Genomic DNA, 19,311 nt, shown 5'->3' with positions numbered 1-19,311 from the left:
TCCTGAGACTGCAGTTTTACAGAAAAGTCCCCCTGGTTCATGCATTTAATAACTCACTAACCGTGCATCGGATTAAAATGTTTTATATATTAAACTTGCTTAGATTTGTGTCTAGTTTATTAATATGTCTTTTCGATCCATGTTTAAAATGTTTAAAATGTTGTTTGTTTTAATTTGCCCCTATGCCATGCTAAAATGATTTAATTCATAACTATTTAACCGTAGCTCCAAACCTAACAAACTTTATATGTAAATGGGGTAGGATTTTGACTAGTTTATCATGGTGACTTTGTTTTGCATGCCTAACAACTCTAAAATATGGTTTTGGGTAGAGCAGGACCTAACCTAATATATGCACATGAGGAGTTTCCGGAATTGTTGTTTGTTGTTCCCGGCCTCGTTTAAATTGGACTAGATGGGTAGTTTTCTTTTGCTTCACCCTCTTTCCATGTTTAACAACATTTAATATTGGTGGGTACATAACCGAGAGAGAACTAAATAATGGATGTGGTGTTCCGTCAATATGCAACCCGTTACATATTGAGCTCCACTTAATTTGTAGTTTTGGTTGTTGCACTTTGCCATGTCATGCATATTTAAACCGGACATGCATCATACTTGGTTGTGCATCATGCCATGCTTATGTGTTGGTTGTTTACTATGTTATTTGCTTCTTTCCGGTGTTGCTTCTTCGGGTTAGTTCCGTTAATGTCGCGTTTGTGAGGATCCGTTCGACCTCGTCCGTTTGTCTTCTTCATGGACTCATTCTTCTTCCTTGCGGGATCTCAGGCAAGATGATCATACCCTCGAAATCACTTCTATCTTTGCTTGCTTAGTTGCTCACTCTTTTGCTATGCCTATGCTGCGATACCTACCACTTGCTTATCATGCCTCCCATATTGTTGAACCAAGCCTCAAACCCACCTTGTCCTAGCAAACCATTGTTTGGCTATGTTACCGCTTTGCTCAGCCCCTCTTATAGCGTTGTTAGTTGCACATGAAGATTGAAGGTTGTTCCTTGTTGGAACATGGAGATGTTGTTCCTTGTTGGAACATGTTTACTTGTTGGGATATCACAATATATCTTATTTAATTAACGCATCTATATACTTGGTAAAGGGTGGAAGGCTCGGCCTTATGCCTGGTGTTTTGTTCCACTCTTGTCGCCCTAGTTTCCGTCATATCGGTGTTATGTTCTCGGATTTTGAGTTCCTTACGCGGTTGGGTTATAATGGGAACCCCTTGACAGTTCGCCTTGAATAAAACTCCTCCAGCAAGGCCCAACATTGGTTTTACCATTTGCCACCTAGCCTTTTTCTTTCCCTCGGGTCGGCCAGCCCAAGGGTCATCTTATTTTAACCCCCCTGGGCCAGTGCTCCTCTGAGTGTTGGTCCAACCCAGAGCACCGTGCAGGGCCATCCCTTGGCAACTTGGGTTATGTCGGCTCCTGTACGCTTAGCTTATCCGGTGTGCCCTGAGAACGAGATATGTGCAGCTCCTATCGGGATTTGTCGGCACAGCGGGTGGTCTTGCTGGACTTGTTTTACCATTGTCGAGGATGTCTTGTAGAACCGGGATACCGAGCCTGATCGGAATGTCTCGGGAGGAGGTCTATTCCTTCATTGACCGTGAGAGCTTGTCATGGGCTAAGTTGGGACACCCCTGCAGGGATTTGAACTTTTGAAAGCCGTGCCTGCGGTTATGGGCAGATGGGAATTTGTTAATGTCCGGTTGTAGATAACTTGAACCTTAACTTAATTAAAATGAATCAACTGCCTGTGTAACCGTGATGGTCTCTTTCCGGCGGAGTCCGGGAAGTGAACACGGTGTTGGAGTTATGCTTGACGTAGGTTGCTATAGGATCACTTCTTGATCATACTTTTATCGACCGTGCTTTGCGTTCTCTTCTCGCTCTCATTTGCGTATGTTTAGCCACCATATATGCTAGTCGCTTGCTGCAGCTCCACCTCATACCTTTACCTTGCCTATAAGCTTAAATAGTTTTGATCGCGAGGGTGCGAGATTGCTGAGTCCCTGTGGCTCACAGATACTTCCAAACCAGCTTGCAGGTGCCGTTGAACCGTGTAGATGACGCAACCAAGCTCACAGAGGAGCTCGATGAAGATCTTGCCCTTTGTGTTGTTTCGTTCTAGTTGATCAGTAGTGGAGCCCAGTTGGGGTCGATCGGGGACCTTGTCGCATTTGGGGTTCTTCTTTTATTTTGGCTCCGTAGTCGGGCCCTGATTGTATTTGGATGATGTAATGCTTTATTCATGTATTTGTGTGAAGTGGCGATTGTAAGCTAACTATCTATCTCTTTCCCTTATGTATTACATGGGTTGTGTGAAGATTACCTCACTTGCGACATTGCTTTCAATGCGGTTGTGCCTCTAAGTCGTGCTTCGACACGTGGGAGATATAGCCGCATCGAGGGCGTTACAAGTTGGTAATTAGAGCCTTCCCCGACATTAGGAGCCCCATTGCTTGATCGTTATTAGCGGCCGAGTTGTGTCTAGAAAAATGTTTTGAGCCATTTAGGAATTATATATCGGAGAGTTTAGGTATTCTTTTTACTTCCCAGTCTCCTCATCGCTCTGGTAAGGCATCCTGACGTAGAGTTTTGACTCTTCTCTTCTCAAATTTCACTAAATTTTTTTTAGGATCACGCGGGTATCTTGGAATCGTTCCGATGGTTTTGTGATGAGAACAATGTCTTGGTGCCTCCTGTCATGGGTTCTGTGGCAGTGTCCTGGGGAGTTGAGCTCTGAGGTGTTGTCGTCACAATTTTATCGTTGCAGTTCTGGAATACCTGAGATAGTTTCACTGACATCGAAAATCTCTTTTATGCAGTTGTTGGTGAGATAACCTCGACGCCACCCAGTACTGGGGCGGGAGTTCGGGAGTATTGCCATAACTCGTATAACGGATGCTTTTCGAAGGTTGCGGTAGACGATTTCCGAAGGTTTCTTGGTTATGTGTTGAAGGATGGATACAGCTGGATGTAGGATTTGCTAGTTTTGGGTGAGATATTATGCTTCCCCTGTATCCCCAACACCTGATTGCATAACTGGAAAGGTTCGGGAGTTTCATAAGTGGGAATTCAAGTAGCTCTTAGGATATCTTTCCGACAGATGTATGATATGAAATTGGGGTTCGTTGTCTAGTGGTCCACCTATTCACGGTCGGTTTTACAGTGGTCTCGTTGTGTCTTAAAGAGTCCTTGGCTATGCCGACTCGGGGACGCTTCGTATGTCATGTGCACTGCCTTGTACATGATGGTGTTGTACGATCGAGCCCGTGTAGGCCCCACCACGAAAACTTCGGACGAAATCTCTATCATATGTTTGTTCCGGCTTATTTTGCAAGTCATAATCCTTTGTTTTTGTTTTTTTGAGTTGTGGTATTCGAGTTGCTTTGAAGTCAAATGTTGATTCCATACCTTCCCCAAATGGTGTTCTCATACTCCAATGTGGATACCAATCCTTCTTGATCATCAAGATTGTCATGTCAATCCTTTTCAATCGGTGTGTTTCTCTTCAAGTGGATCCGATCATTTCAACATTCGCAAGATCTAGTATCAGTTCTTCTCAACGATGTTCATTTCATCCATTTCAAATTGTCTTTGTTTTTCCCACCCTCCCTCCCTTTGTTTTTCTCCCAGGATTCAGATCTCTTAATCGAGTATCCATCTTATTGATGTGAAGCCTCTCCATTCTTTTTCTATCAATATTCTTATCCGGTGATTCTCATGAAGATTCTAAAGGATCTTCAAGTTCGTCTCTCATCACTCGTTTTCTTCTCCGGTGGAACCAATTCAAGCTTTCGGTGTTGGTCATATCTTTTTCCTCGTTTCAAATGCCTTCTCATAATGGTACACCTAATAATCTTTCACCGCTCGCTACTCAATTGTTCTGGAGTGCTCAAGATATCTAGAAGAATCGTGTTTCCACTCTGCTTTCATTCAAGCTCTTTCGAGGATGTTATCTCTTTTGAGCTATGTAATTCAACTGGTGCAATCTATCTTTTAAATACTTCAACGATGTTTCTTTTGAGTGGGCCCTAACCCATAGGTCTTTTCCCAGGATCTTACCCGACTCTTCTTATTTCCTAGAGATATCCTCAAATTTCTTGTCAAAGTTTGACGTAAGAATGAATTATCATCAGTCAAATGTATTTCTCCAAGATCTTTCAAATTCTTTTCATCGTTGGTTCAACCTCTTCGCTTTTGATTCTTTCGGAGGGTTTAAATAATTCTTGGTAGTGTTTCTCGTCGTCATTCTCAACATTTGAAGACCGAAGAAGAGTTTTTACTCCATATCTTATCCGTTCTCTCAGGGATTCGTGGTTCTAGTTCGAGACCATCCTCTCATAATTGTTTTTGAATGTGAGATTTCTTTTCACCTATCCGGAGCAATTCAGGAGTCTTTTCAGTTTGATTCTCTGGAGGCCATCATATCAGAATTATTCATTCTAGCTTTCAGCTCTCATACTCCAAATTTTACCGGTGCTTCGTTCAAGTGATCTCTAATCAGTTCGTGATCCCTTCGTTCTCATGTATCTAAATTCTCTCAAGCTTCTTCATTCAATTGCTAATTCTTCCCGGTGTTGTCCTTATCTTTTCTTCGTTCATTTTAATTCTTACGGTGGTTCATTCAAGACTTCTCTTCCTCATCAATTTATTCGTTATTTCAATTCTACCGGTGGTTCGTTGAAGACCTTCTCAAGTTTTGATATATCTCTTTTAATCCTTTCTACGAGAATAAGTAGTATGCCAAATCCATTGCTTGTCATCAATTTATTTGGTGAAGGATGAGCATAATGTAATTCTTATTTTTGTTTCATCGAGTGAATTCAATTCGTTATTCCGGAGGCTCTTCAAATTCTCGGTTTCATTTGATTCATCTTTATTTTCCCGGAGTTCCAAGCTCTCTCAATTTTTTCATCATGAAGATCCATCTAAATCATTGCAAGGCTTCAACCTTATTCTTTTCATCCTTCATTTCGTTTGGTCATTCTTTTTTTTACCGGAGTTCTTCATGGAGGTTCTACATGACGGTTCATCAAGGATTTAATTCCTTCTCCAAGTGTTCATCAAGATTCTTTTCAGAGGAGCTCAATCATTCTTCATTTGGCAATCCGGAGTGCAATTCTTTCTACCGTATCATTGGAAGTGGTATTATGTCATTCTTGATAATTTTAGTTCATGTTTCATGATTCACATGTTGTTAAGAATGATGTATTTTAAATCTACCAATCTTTTCGTTCGAGTTAGCTTGCGTCATGTTTCACCTAAAGCCTTCCCTAAGGATTTTCCTAGTGTGAGGCGTATATTTGACCCAAGTTTTTCTTTTGTCCTCCCGGTGAAATAGTTTCTCGTCTCCTTGTTCTTATCAATCCAATCTTGTTTTCGTTAGTGGCAGAAGTTCACTTCAGTGTTGAGATGTTTTCCATAAGCCCACTACAAGCTTATTCGTTTCGTTGTTGGTTTTCCAACAACTCCGTTATAATTTTCTTGGAAGGGTGTTTTCCAAGCTCAATTGTTGGCAGAAGTTGTCATTTTCTTCTCAATTCTTTCATTTCCAAACGATCTAGCTTCTATTCTTTCTCCCGGAGGCTTTGTGATGTTGCTCTTTTCAATCATCATCTTGGATTGCGAGGATTGTTTTCTTTTCATGCTTATCAATTTAACCGGAGTGTGTGCCTCTTCTCAAGTTCTTCATTTTATTAAGCCCTGCATATCTTTCCAACCGGAGTGCTGTTCGAATTTCTTCTTCCTTGTTCCTTTTCCTAACAGATTGTTTTCAACTTCGTTCATCTCTGTTGTATTCTTTTCTCGTTATGACTTAACCTTTCCAAGGTTCTTTGGTCTCACTCGTTTGTCAAAGAAGCAACTTAGTTTTATCTCTTCTCTTTCTCTTCCGTTTTTCCCTCCGGTGCCATTCTAGATCTCGGGACGAGATCCTCTTGTAGTGGTGGAGTGTTGTAACGCCCCGAGACCGATGTGCCAGGTGTCTTCCAGTTATTCGCTGTCGTTGCCATGTCATTTGCTTGCGTGTTCCATCTTATCATGTCATCATGTGCATTGCATCATCATGTTTTAAAACTTGCATGCGTCCCGACCTCCTCGTTCTCTCATTGTCCGTTCTGAGCCCAGACACACTTGCACGCGCCCGCGACATGTCCGAAATAGCATTTTATAAGTGGCCAGAAAAATGTTCTCGGAATGGGTCGAAAGTTGGCGTGCGGTCTTATTATAGTGTAGATAGACCGCCTGTCAAGTTTCATCGCATTCAGAGTTCGTTTGATAGCCCAACCGTTAAACTATAGCGACAATATAGTCAGTCTAACGTCGGACGTTTTCAGTCTCCGGAAACAGTTGCCGGGCTGCACTCCTCTCCTCTCATCTCAGCCCAACCTCTCTTCACAGCCCACTAGCCCACCTATCTAACCCCCCTCCACTCCGGGTCGTCCGATCGAGATCGAACGGCTCCAGAACGGACTAAAACCCCCAACCCTAGCTCCTCCTGCTATATATAGCAGCCCCCTTGCCATTATTGGCCTTCTCCTTCCTCCTCCTCGAAATCCGCGCCCCCAATCATCAGCCAGCCGCCTCCCACCTCCTCTCCTCTATTTCCACCGCCGGCCACCTCGTCCCTTCCACTTGGCGCCATCCTGGTGGCCAGCCGCCACCACGCAGGACGCCCGCAGCCAACGGGAAGCCTCCACGTCGCCTCCCCACGCCCCACATCGCCCCGTGCCGCCAGGCCCGCTCCAGGCCCGCCCGGGCCCCAATCTGGGCTCTGAGGCCCGCACCGCGCCGCCCCTGCTCCCCGAGCTCTAGATCGGGAGAGGAGATCCCGATCCGAGCTCCTCCGCCGCGTTGCCCCGTCGTCCGCGCTCGCCAGCGACGAGTGCCGCCCATCGCTGGAGACCTCCAGAAAGACAGCCTCGCCGCCCCGCCTCTCTACTTCCTTCTCCTCCCTCCTTCGGCCTCTCCCTCTAAATTCTCCCTCTCTCTCATAGGTGCCCGCTTCCACCGCCCAGGGAGCTCGTCATTGGCCCCGTCTTCGCCAGATCCGGCCGGGATCCACCGGATTCGGGGCCCTGCGACCCGTTCCCAGCCTCTCCAGCTTCGCCGAACCCCGCCGTCGCCGGAGTTTTGTCACGTCGCCGCTGTCTTGTTCTTCTGCCCGTGAGGCGCACGGGAGAAGGACGACGCCGACGCTCGCCCCTCTCGCCCTCATGGGCCACCGCACGCCCTGGCCTGGCCCAGCTCCCCACTCGGTCTCCAAGGCCCAGCTCCTCTTCGCCAGATCCGCCGGCCCGCCGCTCTGCTTCCCCTTCGGCCCATTGGCCCAGTGTGAGAAGCCACCTTTTTCCCTCGCCCTGTGCGCTGCATACTATCCTGCGCCCATGCTCTGTTCCAGATTCGGCCCGTTGTGTTTTTTCCTGGTCCTGCGAATTTTGCTAATTTCCTGAGACTGCAGTTTTACAGAAAAGTCCCCCTGGTTCATGCATTTAATAACTCACTAACCGTGCATCGGATTAAAATGTTTTATATATGAAACTTTCTTAGAATTGTGTCTAGTTTAATAATATGTCTTTTCCATCCATGTTTAAAATGTTTAAAATGTTGTTTGTTTTAATTTGCCCCTGTGCCATGCTAAAATGATTTAATTCATAACTATTTAACCGTAGCTCCAAACCTAACAAACTTTATATGTAAATGGGGTAGGATTTTGCCTAGTTTATCATGGTGACTTTGTTTTGCATGCCTAACAACTCTAAAATATGGTTTTGGGCAGAACAGGACCTAACCTAATATATGCACATGAGGAGTTTCCGGAATTGTTGTTTGTTGTTCCCGGCCTCGTTTAAATTGGACTAGATGGGTAGTTTTCTTTTGCTTCACCCTCTTTCCATGTTTAACAACATTTAATATTGGTGGGTACATAACCGAGAGAGAACTAAATAATGGATGTGGTGTTCCGTCAATATGCAACCCATTACATATTGAGCTCCACTTAATTTGTAGTTTTGGTTGTTGCACTTTGCCATGTCATGCATATTTAAACCGGACATGCATCATACTTGGTTGTGCATCATGCCATGCTTATGTGTTGGTTGTTTACTATGTTGTTTGCTTCTTTCCGGTGTTGCTTCTTCGGGTTAGTTCCGTTAATGTCGCGTTTGTGAGGATCCGTTCGACCTCGTCCGTTTGTCTTCTTCATGGACTCATTCTTCTTCCTTGCGGGATCTCAGGCAAGATGATCATACCCTCGAAATCACTTCTATCTTTGCTTGCTTAGTTGCTCACTCTTTTGCTATGCCTATGCTGCGATACCTACCACTTGCTTATCATGCCTCCCATATTGTTGAACCAAGCCTCAAACCCACCTTGTCCTAGCAAACCATTGTTTGGCTATGTTACCGCTTTGCTCAGCCCCTCTTATAGCGTTGTTAGTTGCACATGAAGATTGAAGGTTGTTCCTTGTTGGAACATGGAGATGTTGTTCCTTGTTGGAACATGTTTACTTGTTGGGATATCACAATATATCTTATTTAATTAATGCATCTATATACTTGGTAAAGGGTGGAAGGCTCGGCCTTATGCCTGGTGTTTTGTTCCACTCTTGCCGCCCTAGTTTCCGTCATATCGGTGTTATGTTCCCAGATTTTGAGTTCCTTACACGGTTGGGTTATAATGGGAACCCCTTGATAGTTCGCCTTGAATAAAACTCCTCCAGCAAGGCCCAACATTGGTTTTACCATTTGCCACCTAGCCTTTTTCTTTCCCTTGGGTCGGCCAGCCCAAGGGTCATCTTATTTTAACCCCCCGGGCCAGTGCTCCTCTGAGTGTTGGTCCAACCCAGAGCACCGTGCAGGGCCATCCCTTGGCAACTTGGGTTACGTCGGCTCCTGTACGCTTAGCTTATCCGGTGTGCCCTGAGAACGAGATATGTGCAGCTCCTATCGGGATTTGTCGGCACAACGGGTGGTCTTGCTGGACTTGTTTTACCATTGTCGAGGATGTCTTGTAGAACCGGGATACTGAGCCTGATCGGAATGTCTCGGGAGGAGGTCTATTCCTTCGTTGACCGTGAGAGCTTGTCATGGGCTAAGTTGGGACACCCCTGCAGGGATTTGAACTTTCAAAAGCCGTGCCCGCGGTTATGGGCAGATGGGAATTTGTTAATGTCCGGTTGTAGATAACTTGAACCTTAACTTAATTAAAATGAATCAACTACGTGTGTAACCGTGATGGTCTCTTTCCGGCAGAGTCCGGGAAGTGAACACGGTGTTGGAGTTATGCTTGACGTAGGTTGCTATAGGATCACTTCTAGATCATACTTTTATCGACCGTGCTTTGCCTTCTCTTCTCGCTCTCATTTGCGTATGTTTAGCCACCATATATGCTAGTCGCTTGCTGCAGCTCCACCTCATACCTTTACCTTGCCTATAAGCTTAAATAGTCTTGATCGCGAGGGTGCGAGATTGTTGAGTCCCTGTGGCTCACAGATACTTCCAAACCAGCTTGCAGGTGCCGTTGAACCATGCAGATGACGCAACCAAGCTCACAGAGGAGCTCGATGAAGATCTTGTCCTTTGTGTTGTTTCGTTCTAGTTGATCAGTAGTGGAGCCCAGTTGGGGTCGATCGGGGACCTTGTCGCATTTGGGGTTCTTCTTTTATTTTGGCTCCGTAATCGGGCCCTGATTGTATTTGGATGATGTAATGCTTTATTCATGTATTTGTGTGAAGTGGCGATTGTAAGCCAACTATCTATCTCTTTCCCTTATGTATTACATGGGTTGTGTGAAGATTACCTCACTTGCGACATTGCTTTCAATGCGGTTATGCCTCTAAGTCGTGCTTCGACACGTGGGAGATATAGCCGCATCGAGGGCGTTACAGCCATAAGGCTCGGGCGCCACCAACACGAGCTTGATAACACGAAGGCCGAGGCATATCTTGCGACCTCACGCGACGCTTGCGCTCGAGCCTTGGAAGAAGCCCGGGAAGCTGATCGACACCGCAAGATCGCAAAAAAATGCGCATGGGAGCTCCAAGCCTGGAGTCCCTCCCTAGAGAAGCAAGTGGAGGCATGCAAGGCTGCCCTAGCATCGATGAAGGGGACGCCTGTCAAGGAGGAAGAGATCCTGAGGCGCGAGGAAGCGCTGGCGCTGGAAGCCACAGAGCACAACCTTGAGCTTGAGCGGCTGGAGACGAGGGAGCGCCAGGGTGCCCAAGCTGAGGATGCTGTCGGCACGCGCGAGGCCAAGGCCCAGGAGGAAGTCGACCGCCGGGTGGCCGAGGCTCGCGCGGATCTTGTGGGCAGGTATCTCCTGAAGTTGAAGCTTGTGGAAGCCGAGGCTGTAGGCAGGACTAATGCCCCCAGGTCAGGGTTGGATCATGCGGAACATCGCGAGAAAGCTGCCGCAGCCGCCCTGTCCTCAGTGCAAGCGGAGCTGGCTTCCACTCTTGCCGAGCTGTTTTCCCTTTAGCAGCGGGTCACCGGCGCCGAATCCTCCGTGCAGCAGAGCAGGGAGGAAGCGCTCCGGTGGCGGACGCTAGAGCGCGAGCACACCCCCATGCTCCAAATCCTCAGGGTTAGAGCCAATGCGACATTGTGCGATGAAAATGCACCTCATCCCCACTCGAACGACTACGCAAGTCAACTCCTTTTCTTCACCAACGTGGTGACACGCCTGGAGAATCGATCCAAGAGGGCTCGCGTGCTTGTTGAGGAGAGGAGTCGCGGCCTGCTCAAGCGCGCGTTCTCCCGTGTCTTCAGCCACCTCCAGAACACCTACCCCAACTTTGACTTCGACACCGCCATTGCCCATGTGCCCGAGGCCATCCGAGGCGACCTGGCGCATTGGGTGGAGGACAATGTGGACACTCTAGTCAGGGCCTTCACCTCCGAGGATGACGTGGTGGTGGTCGCTGCGGATGAAGGCGACGTGGTCGACGGTGGTGCGGGCAACGCCGGCAATGGTGGCGGTGATGCTGGCGACGAGGACGGTGATGCCAGCGATGATGACGACGACGCCAGTGACGCGTCTGAGGGCGACCCGAAGGACGCCATGAGTAATATGTCCGATTGAGCCCATGCTTCCTCGCTGATGACCCTGTAAGTGAAAACTTGGGCATGGCCCTGAAAGTTGTAAGAGCATTTTGGGAGGGGGAGCCCCTCATGTAAACAGATTATCTCCTCTATTTCTCTGGCCAAGCTTGAAATGTGTTTTTACGAGCCCGTGATTCCTGTGGCGAACTTACCGCTGAAATTTACCTTAGTCAGGACCGGTTCCTGGCCAGCTCGCGAGGTCGTGACCTCCTGAAGGGCCTGCTGATCCGCCCGAGAGGGCTTCCCGAGGAGCAAGCGCTAGCCATGAAAGGGCGTGCACACAGCACGCGCGTGCCGTGCCTAGCCCCGCTCACGAGGGGCTCGCGAGGGAGAGGCAGAAGGTGCGAACTCCGAGTTGACGCAAGGAACCAGATGGCAAGAAATCGAACGAACGAGAAAAGTCACCCCCCGCGCATAGGAATGAAAATTCAACTTCAACTTACTTCTAAGGCCAAAAACAGGGCTGCAGAAAAGCGGTTAAGAGCAAATGGCCGCGTTTGGCACCTAGTGTAGTCTTCTTGTCTTCTCACCAGCGTGGAGCTAAGTGCTGCCACTAGGCATGGGAGGGAGCCCCCGAGGCCCGAGGGCGACGCTCTAGAGACACCGGGGCGTGTACAACCCCAATCATTATTACGTGGGAGTGTCATGAGCAGAGATCTTCACAGGTGTGAGCCTTACTTGATATCGCCAGACGAGGGCCCCGCCTTGCGCCGCCCTCGACCACCGTTGGTTCAACCGGAAACCAGGACGAAGCCAAGGGGCAGAGGGGACGCCAGCGGCGCCCTCGGCAACCACAGGTCCTCTGCCGGGGGAAGGCTCACCAGCACCTCCCCGACAGAGGGCCTACCTCCGAGGGGCGCCTTGCTCCGCGTGGTGCAGGGACGGACCTGGCTCTCTACCCCTCCCCTGCAGCCCCAGTGCGCTCCTCCTGGTGGGAGGGAGGCCGTTGAGCTGGGTCCGCTATCCGCCGTTGTGACCTGATCCTCCTACGACCAATGGTTAGCATAAGCTTGCTCCTGAGAGGTTAGTGGTACCCTATAGATGTCGTCACCGGCATGGTTGGTGAGGCTCACGGTGCCCTCGGGGGGCTCCTGGAAGGCCTCACCTTTCAACGCCTCCTCCTCCCAACCCGGCTCGAGGAACGAGCCAGGGTCGTCTTCCAGCGCATACTCCTGGTTTATCACGCGGGGCACGTAGGCCTCCGAGGCCGCCGTCCCGAAGACCTCGCCGAAGTGCCCCACACTCCATGTTGCGCCACCCTAAGGATAGTAGGGCGGCACTCCGCCGAGGCTGCGGGTGGCAATGCTCGTGCCCGTGCCCATCGGAGGTGGCGCGGGCGTGAGTGGGCGTCCGATGTTTCTGGTCGCGACGATGTCGATGAAGCCTCCTGGCGCACCTGGGGGTGCACGGGCGCAGCGAGGCCCATCATGCGATCCGGCCGTGGCCTATGGCGTAAGCAGGGAGCAGAAGGGCGATGCTCCCGAGGCCGCGACGTCCAGTAGCTCGGCGATGCGCTCCAGCAATGCATCCCGGCCGCTCTCCATCAGCCGGCATTGTAGCAGCTCCCGATCCACTGTGAGTGCGGCCCTCATGTTAGCTTGTTCTCGTCGGGTGTGCGGCCCCATGGCAGCAGGGTGGCTTGAGGCCCTTGCGGCCAGCTGCACTTGTCATGGAGTGAGGGTGGACGGCGTTTGACTGCGCCGCCTGCGCCCCGCGGTGCTTGGCGGTGCGCGCGCCGCCTGGGGCGCTGGGTTGACGTCTTCTTGGGAAGACGACGCCACCCGGGCCGGCCAAGCTGCCCAGCGGTCGGCGTTGGTCCTTCTGTCACCGGACATCGGAACCACGGAGCGTCGGTGGATCAACCGGGGGAAGAGAAGCTCCAGCGCACCCCTACCTGGCGCCAAATGTCGGATTTCGGGTTCCGGGAAAACCCTCGAGGTTCGAACACTAGGGTGCGGACAAAGATCTCTCCCGCTCCCTAGCTCGCACACTCTACGATCTCACGGCCTAGCTCGACGAACCTAGAGAAAACGAGACACAAGATTTATACTGGTTCGGGCCACCGTTGTGGTGTAATACCCTACCCCAATGTGGTGTGGTGGATTGCCTCTTGGGCTGAGGATGAACATTTACAAGGGAAGAATAGCCTCGCGAGATGAGGTGTTCTTGTGTTTGGTGAGCTTGTGTCGTTGGGGATGATCTAGATCCGGTCCCCTTCTATGGTGGTGGCTAGTCCTATTTATAGAGGCCCTGGTCCTCTTCCCAAATATTTAAGCGGGAAGTGATCCCACAACGGCCAAATTCGAAGGCAGACAACTAGTACAAGCTATCCTGACAAAAGTAGTCTTCGCCTGGCAAAGGCTCTCGTGGTGACGTCGTCTTGGGCTCCACGATGACCTCCGTCCTGCCGTCCTGCTGGTCTTGGTCTTGTTGCACCGATATGGAAACCTTTGCCTGATGTCTCGGGACTCCTCGCCTGTGCTTGCCCATTTAGCACCAAAGAGGGAACAAGGAGACTGCGCGTTGGCGCCCGCCTGGCTCTAGTCATCATGGCTTGCATCACAGAAACCTCGTGAGGTGTCCCGTGCCTTGGTCTCTCCGCCCCTCGCGAGCCAGCCTGGTGAGGCCGCCCCTGAGTAGGTCTTGCATCATCCGCCTCGCGAGGCTTGGCCCCTCGCGAGGGTCTTGAGTGTTTGTTGGTGAAGATGGGCCGTACAGGGCCGCTGGTGGAGCCACGTTGTGGGCCACATGCAGGCAAGTATGGGGACCCCCATTCCCAGAACGCCGACACCATTCGCATCTTATTTTCCTCTCCCCAACTTCTAAAATGATCTTCGAAAATATTCGCCTTTACTTCGCCCCTCTTTCGTTTGTCTTCTTCGCTTGCTTTTTGTGTGCTCATGTGTTGGATTGCTTGCTTTGTAAAGATGACTCAAGAGAATACCAAATTGTGTGACTTTATTAGTACTCCGGTTGCTCCCGCTACTGACGCGGAATCTTGTGAAATCAACAATGCTTTGCTCAGTCTTCTTATGAAAGATCAATTTTCTGGCCTTCCCAATGAAGATGCCGCATCCCATCTTAATAACTTCGTTCATTTGTGTGATATGTAAAATAAAAAGATGTGGATAATGATATTGTTAAATTGAAGCTATTTTCGTTCTCGCTTCGAGATCGTGCTAAAACTTGGTCTTCATCTTTGCCTAAAAATAGTATTGATTCATGGAATAAGTGTAAAGATGCTTTTATTTCCAAGTATTTTCCTCCTGCTAAGACCATCCCCTTAGGAATGAATTATGAATTTTAATAAACTTGATCATGAACATGTTGCACAATCTTGGGAGAGTATGAAATTGACGATACGAAATTGTCCAACTCATTGTTTGAATTTGTGAATGATTATACAAAACAATTATGCCGAATTGAATTTTGCTTCTAGAAATCTTTTAGATTCAGCCGTGGGAGGTACTTTTACAGAAATTACTTTAGGAGAAGCTATCAAAGTCCTTGATAACATTATGGTTAATTATTCTCAATGGCATACCGAAAGATCTTCCACTAGTAAAAAAGTGCATGCGATTGAAGAGATTAATGTTTTGAGTGGAAAGATGGATGAGCTTATGAAATTATTTGCTAGAAAGAGTGCTCCTATTGATCCTAATGATATGTCTTTGTCTACTTTGATTGAAAATAATAATGAATCTATGGATCTCAATTTTGTTGGTAGGAATAATTTTGGTAATAACGCGTATAGAGGTAATTTTAATCCTATGTCATTTCCTAGTAATTCCTCTAATAACTATGGTAATTCCTACAACAATTCTTATGGAAATTATAATAAGATTCCCTCTAATTTTCACCATAGTGTTAAAGAATTTATGAGTTCACAAAAGAATTTCATTGCTTTGATTGAAGAAAAATTGCTTAAGATTGATGATTTGTCTAGGAACGTGGATAGAATTTCTCTTGATGATGATTCCTTGAAACTTAGATCTATTCCACCCAAGCATGATATCAATGAGTCTCTCAAAGCCACCAGAACTAATGTTTCTGGGGATACGGAGGGTTGCGTCAGATGGAGGACAAAAGTTCCTGGTCCCATAGGGAGTTTTTGCACAACGCACATTGACAGATGATCAGCAATGTTATTTTCCGCACGAGGTACGTGCTTTGTTTGCAATCCATCAAAGTGCTCCTCCAACTTTCTCACTTCCTCAATGTATGCCTCCATGAATAGACTTTGGTAATCCTTGTTGACTTGTCTCACCACAAGGTGCGAGTCTCCGCGGATGATCAGCTTCTTGATCCCCAGTTCTGTTGTAATCTCGAGCCCGGCAAGGAGCCCTTCGTACTCGGCAGTATTGTTGGTAGCCTTCTCTCGGGGAAAATGCATCTGGACGACGTACTTAAGGTGCTCCCCAGTGGGAGCAACGAGAAGCATGCCAGCCCCTTCACCTTGTAGGGAGAAGGCACCATCAAAATACATGATCCATTCTTGGGGCGCTTAATTTCTTGCCGGGAATGACTTTCTCCAACACTTCTTCATCAGGAGTTGGCAAGCACTCTGCAATAAACTCTCACAATTCTCTGATCTAAATAGTTGACGTACTCAGGTCTTAATTATCTGAGCTCTTGGATGCTTTGGTGACTCTGTTAGTTGTAGAAGTAACCCCGACGACTCAAGCACAACATAATGCGGAAATCATGAAACTGCGGGATGAGGTAGCTCAGGCTAAGGAGGAGCTTAACACTGAGAATGCTACGATGGCAATAGACCGAGCCACGTTGGAAGCCGAGTCACAATGGATTCAAGAAGAAGCTTTCCGGTTAAATTTGGAACAGAATACATCAAATGTTGTCTTACGCATATACCAGAGAGGTCTACCTTCATAGTTCGAGGCAAGAAATCTTTTCAATACACCTGGGGAAGGACCAAGTAACCCGCCCGGTGTGACCCGGGCTGCCGAGGCGCCCATAACCAGGGTAATAGCTCAACCGCGTGTAATAGACCCGCCTCGTTTGAATGCAACCCCGCCTCAACAAGTGTTAACACTGCCGGGTCATTACTCCAACCCTCTGGATAACATGATTGCCGCGGCTTCACAGCTGGCGGCTCTTCCAGTGGAAGGCTAGTCTCCCAGTGCAATCGAGACCCGAAAGGCTATGGAGCCTCGTCAAACAGCGGTAGTCCAGCAGGCGGCTTACTCATATAGCCGCGAGCGAATTCATTCAACTCCATGCCCCAGCTGAAGTTATAGCCGGCGCATTGAGTCGCCGGCGGTTTCCAGCAGCAAGCGGCGTCAGAACCATCCGCATGCGCATGAACTGCCGCGTTATGATAAAATGTTCAGGCTTTGACGGATCAGGCTAGGGCATGTTAAAAGGCGGAGCTAGCGGCTCAATTAGCGGCTCATCAATGGCTTCGGTTCGATCCTTTAGTGTCTGTAGAGGCTAGGATGACTTAAAGGACAATGGGTGTGCCTATGGACTTCAAGGGCCCTTGAAATGTGCCCAATTACACTGCTGATCAGCCTCCCGAGGCTTGAATTGAGGGCTATGAGTTGTCTATGGATTTGTTAGATGTGAATGACGCTAAGTGCGCCAAGTACTTCACCATGATGTTGGATGGGCTGGCTCAAGCCTGGTTGAAGGGATTGCCCCCTAATTCTATCAATTAATGGGTGGAGTTGAAAAAAAGAAAACCGTGTTTTATTCAGAATTTCAAAGACAAGTGCAAACAACCTCTGTCGATCATCGAACTAGACGCTTGTGTCCAGCGCGAGGATGAGTTGGCCCACCATTGGGTCCGTCGGGTTTCCGCTATTATCCACTCATTAGATAGCATCAACACTGGCTCTGATGTTCTGATTCTGGAGAAAAATTGTTGTTTCACCCCTCTCAAGCAAAAGCTAGGGCGGCTTAAACGTCATTACAACGACATGGGAGAGCCCATGGAGGCTCTCATCAAATACGACGATTCTGACAATACTAAGGATCCTGGGTCTAATGAGGAGAGGTCCAATGAGAGGAAAAAGAACGGTAATGTAAAAGGGCAGCAGTCAAACATGACAGGTCATAACTAGGGTAGTAACGGTAAGCGCAAGCAGCCTGACAGTGGGTCAGATTTTGTGGATAATACTAATGCACAAAATAACGATCGATGTTAGAAGGGAAAGCCATTTACTCGGATGGGAGGACCAAGTTCAACCTTGAAGCGATGTTGAAGCAGCCCTGCCCAAAGCACAACTACCAAGATAGACCATCAACTCACCTGTGGAAAGATTGTTTTATCATGAAGGAATATAAGAATTCCGGCTATCACTAGGAGCACAATAACAATAAGGGCCCGCACGACGGGTTAGGATCTGGCTCTCATGGGCCCGGGTTTGGCGGCGGCGGATCAAATTCCGGATATCAGGGTCAGGGCAATCAGGGCAATTATAACCAGCAGCCCTATCAGGATAATCAGCAACAATAGTTAGGGTATCAGAGCAATTTAAAGTAGCTTAATAGTGGCTAGTACCATGTCTTCACCATGATCCTGTGCAAGCGGGATCTGAAGGTTCATAAACAAGCGGTGAGCACTGTTGAGCCGGCAATACCCCGATACTTATGGTGGTCAGGGCAGCCAATTGTATGGAGCCGTGAGGATCACCCGCCTCGGGTTGACAATCCGGGTCAGCTGGCTTTAGTGGTAGCCCCTCAAGTGGGAGGTTACAAGTTCACTAAGGTGCTCATGGACGGAGGTAGCAGGATCAATATCCTTTATTATGATACTTTTCGCCGCTTGAATTTACCTGGCAAAGATCTTAAGCCATCCTCTACAGTCTTTCATGGAGTAGTGCCTGGTAAGTCGGCATACCCAGTTGGTAAAATTGCCTTGGAAGTGGCTTTTGGCAATGAATATGACTATAGGGTAGAGACTTTGAACTTTGAAGTGGTCAAGATCAAAATCCCCTATCACTCTCTGTTTGGACGGCCGGCTTACGCCAAGTTTATGGCGCGGCCTTGTTATGTGTATCTGTAGCTTAAGATGCCGGGTCGCAAGGGGACCATCACAGTACATGGTGACATGAAGATGGCCTTGGAATGTGAAGAAGGCGATCTTATGCTGAGTTTGCTTGTTCTACGGGAGATCTTAAGTTTTATAAAAACAATGTTGACCCGGCTGATATGACTCCATTGAAGAAGCCAACCACAAATCATGACCCTTTGTTGAAGTTTAAGTCGGTGGATGATACCGAGTAGGTTGACTTTACCCTTGGTGACTCATCTCAACAATTCACTATTAATGCCAATGTGGATCCAAAATAGGAAAGCGCGCTCATCGAGTTCATCTGTGAGAACCGGGACATTTTTGCGTGGACGCCTTCTGACATGCCGGGTGTACCGAGAGAACTCACTAAGTAGACTCTCACTATTGATCCCATATTTAAGTCGGTCAAGCAATTCCTTCGTCATTTTAATGAGGAGCGATGTAGGCCATTGGAGAAGAGGTGGCCCGGCTTTTAGAAGCAGGGTTCATCATTGAAGATTTTCATCCTGAGTGGTTGGCTAATCCGGTGCGTACTTAACAAAAATGGCACTTGGATATGTGTGTGGATTACACAGACCATAACAAAGCTTGCCTAGCTGATCCTTTTGCTCTTCCCCATATTGATCAGATTATTGATGCTATGGCGGGTTGTGAGCGTTTGAACTTCTTGGATGCTTATTCTGATTATGATCAGGTCAAGATGGCAATTAAAGACCAGGAGAAAACATCTTTTATCACGCCCTTTGGAGCTTTCCGCTATGTGTCTATGCCTTTTGGACTCAAGAGTGCCCAGGCGACTTATCGAGTTGTGTTCAAAATTGTCTTCATAATCAGATTGGGCGTAATGTTCATGCTTATGTGGATGATATTGTTGTGAAATCCAGAAAGAAGGAGACTTTGCTAGATGATTTGAAGGAGACCTTTAACAATCTCTGGGTCTACAAGATGATGCTTAACCCGGGCAAATGTGTTTTTGGTGTACCTGCAGGCAAGGTCTTGGGTTTTCTGGTCTCTAAGAGAGGTATTGAAGCAAATCCGGAGAAAATCAAGGCTATTACTTAATTGGCTAAGCTGGTGTGCATTAATGATGTCCAGCATTTGGCGGGTCGTATTGCAGCTTTAAGCCGTTTTATAAGCTGCCTGGGAGA

This window comes from Triticum dicoccoides, chromosome 2A, assembly GCF_002162155.2.
Source record: "Triticum dicoccoides isolate Atlit2015 ecotype Zavitan chromosome 2A, WEW_v2.0, whole genome shotgun sequence".
NCBI lineage: Eukaryota > Viridiplantae > Streptophyta > Magnoliopsida > Poales > Poaceae > Triticum > Triticum dicoccoides.
This window is presented reverse-complemented; position numbering follows the sequence as displayed.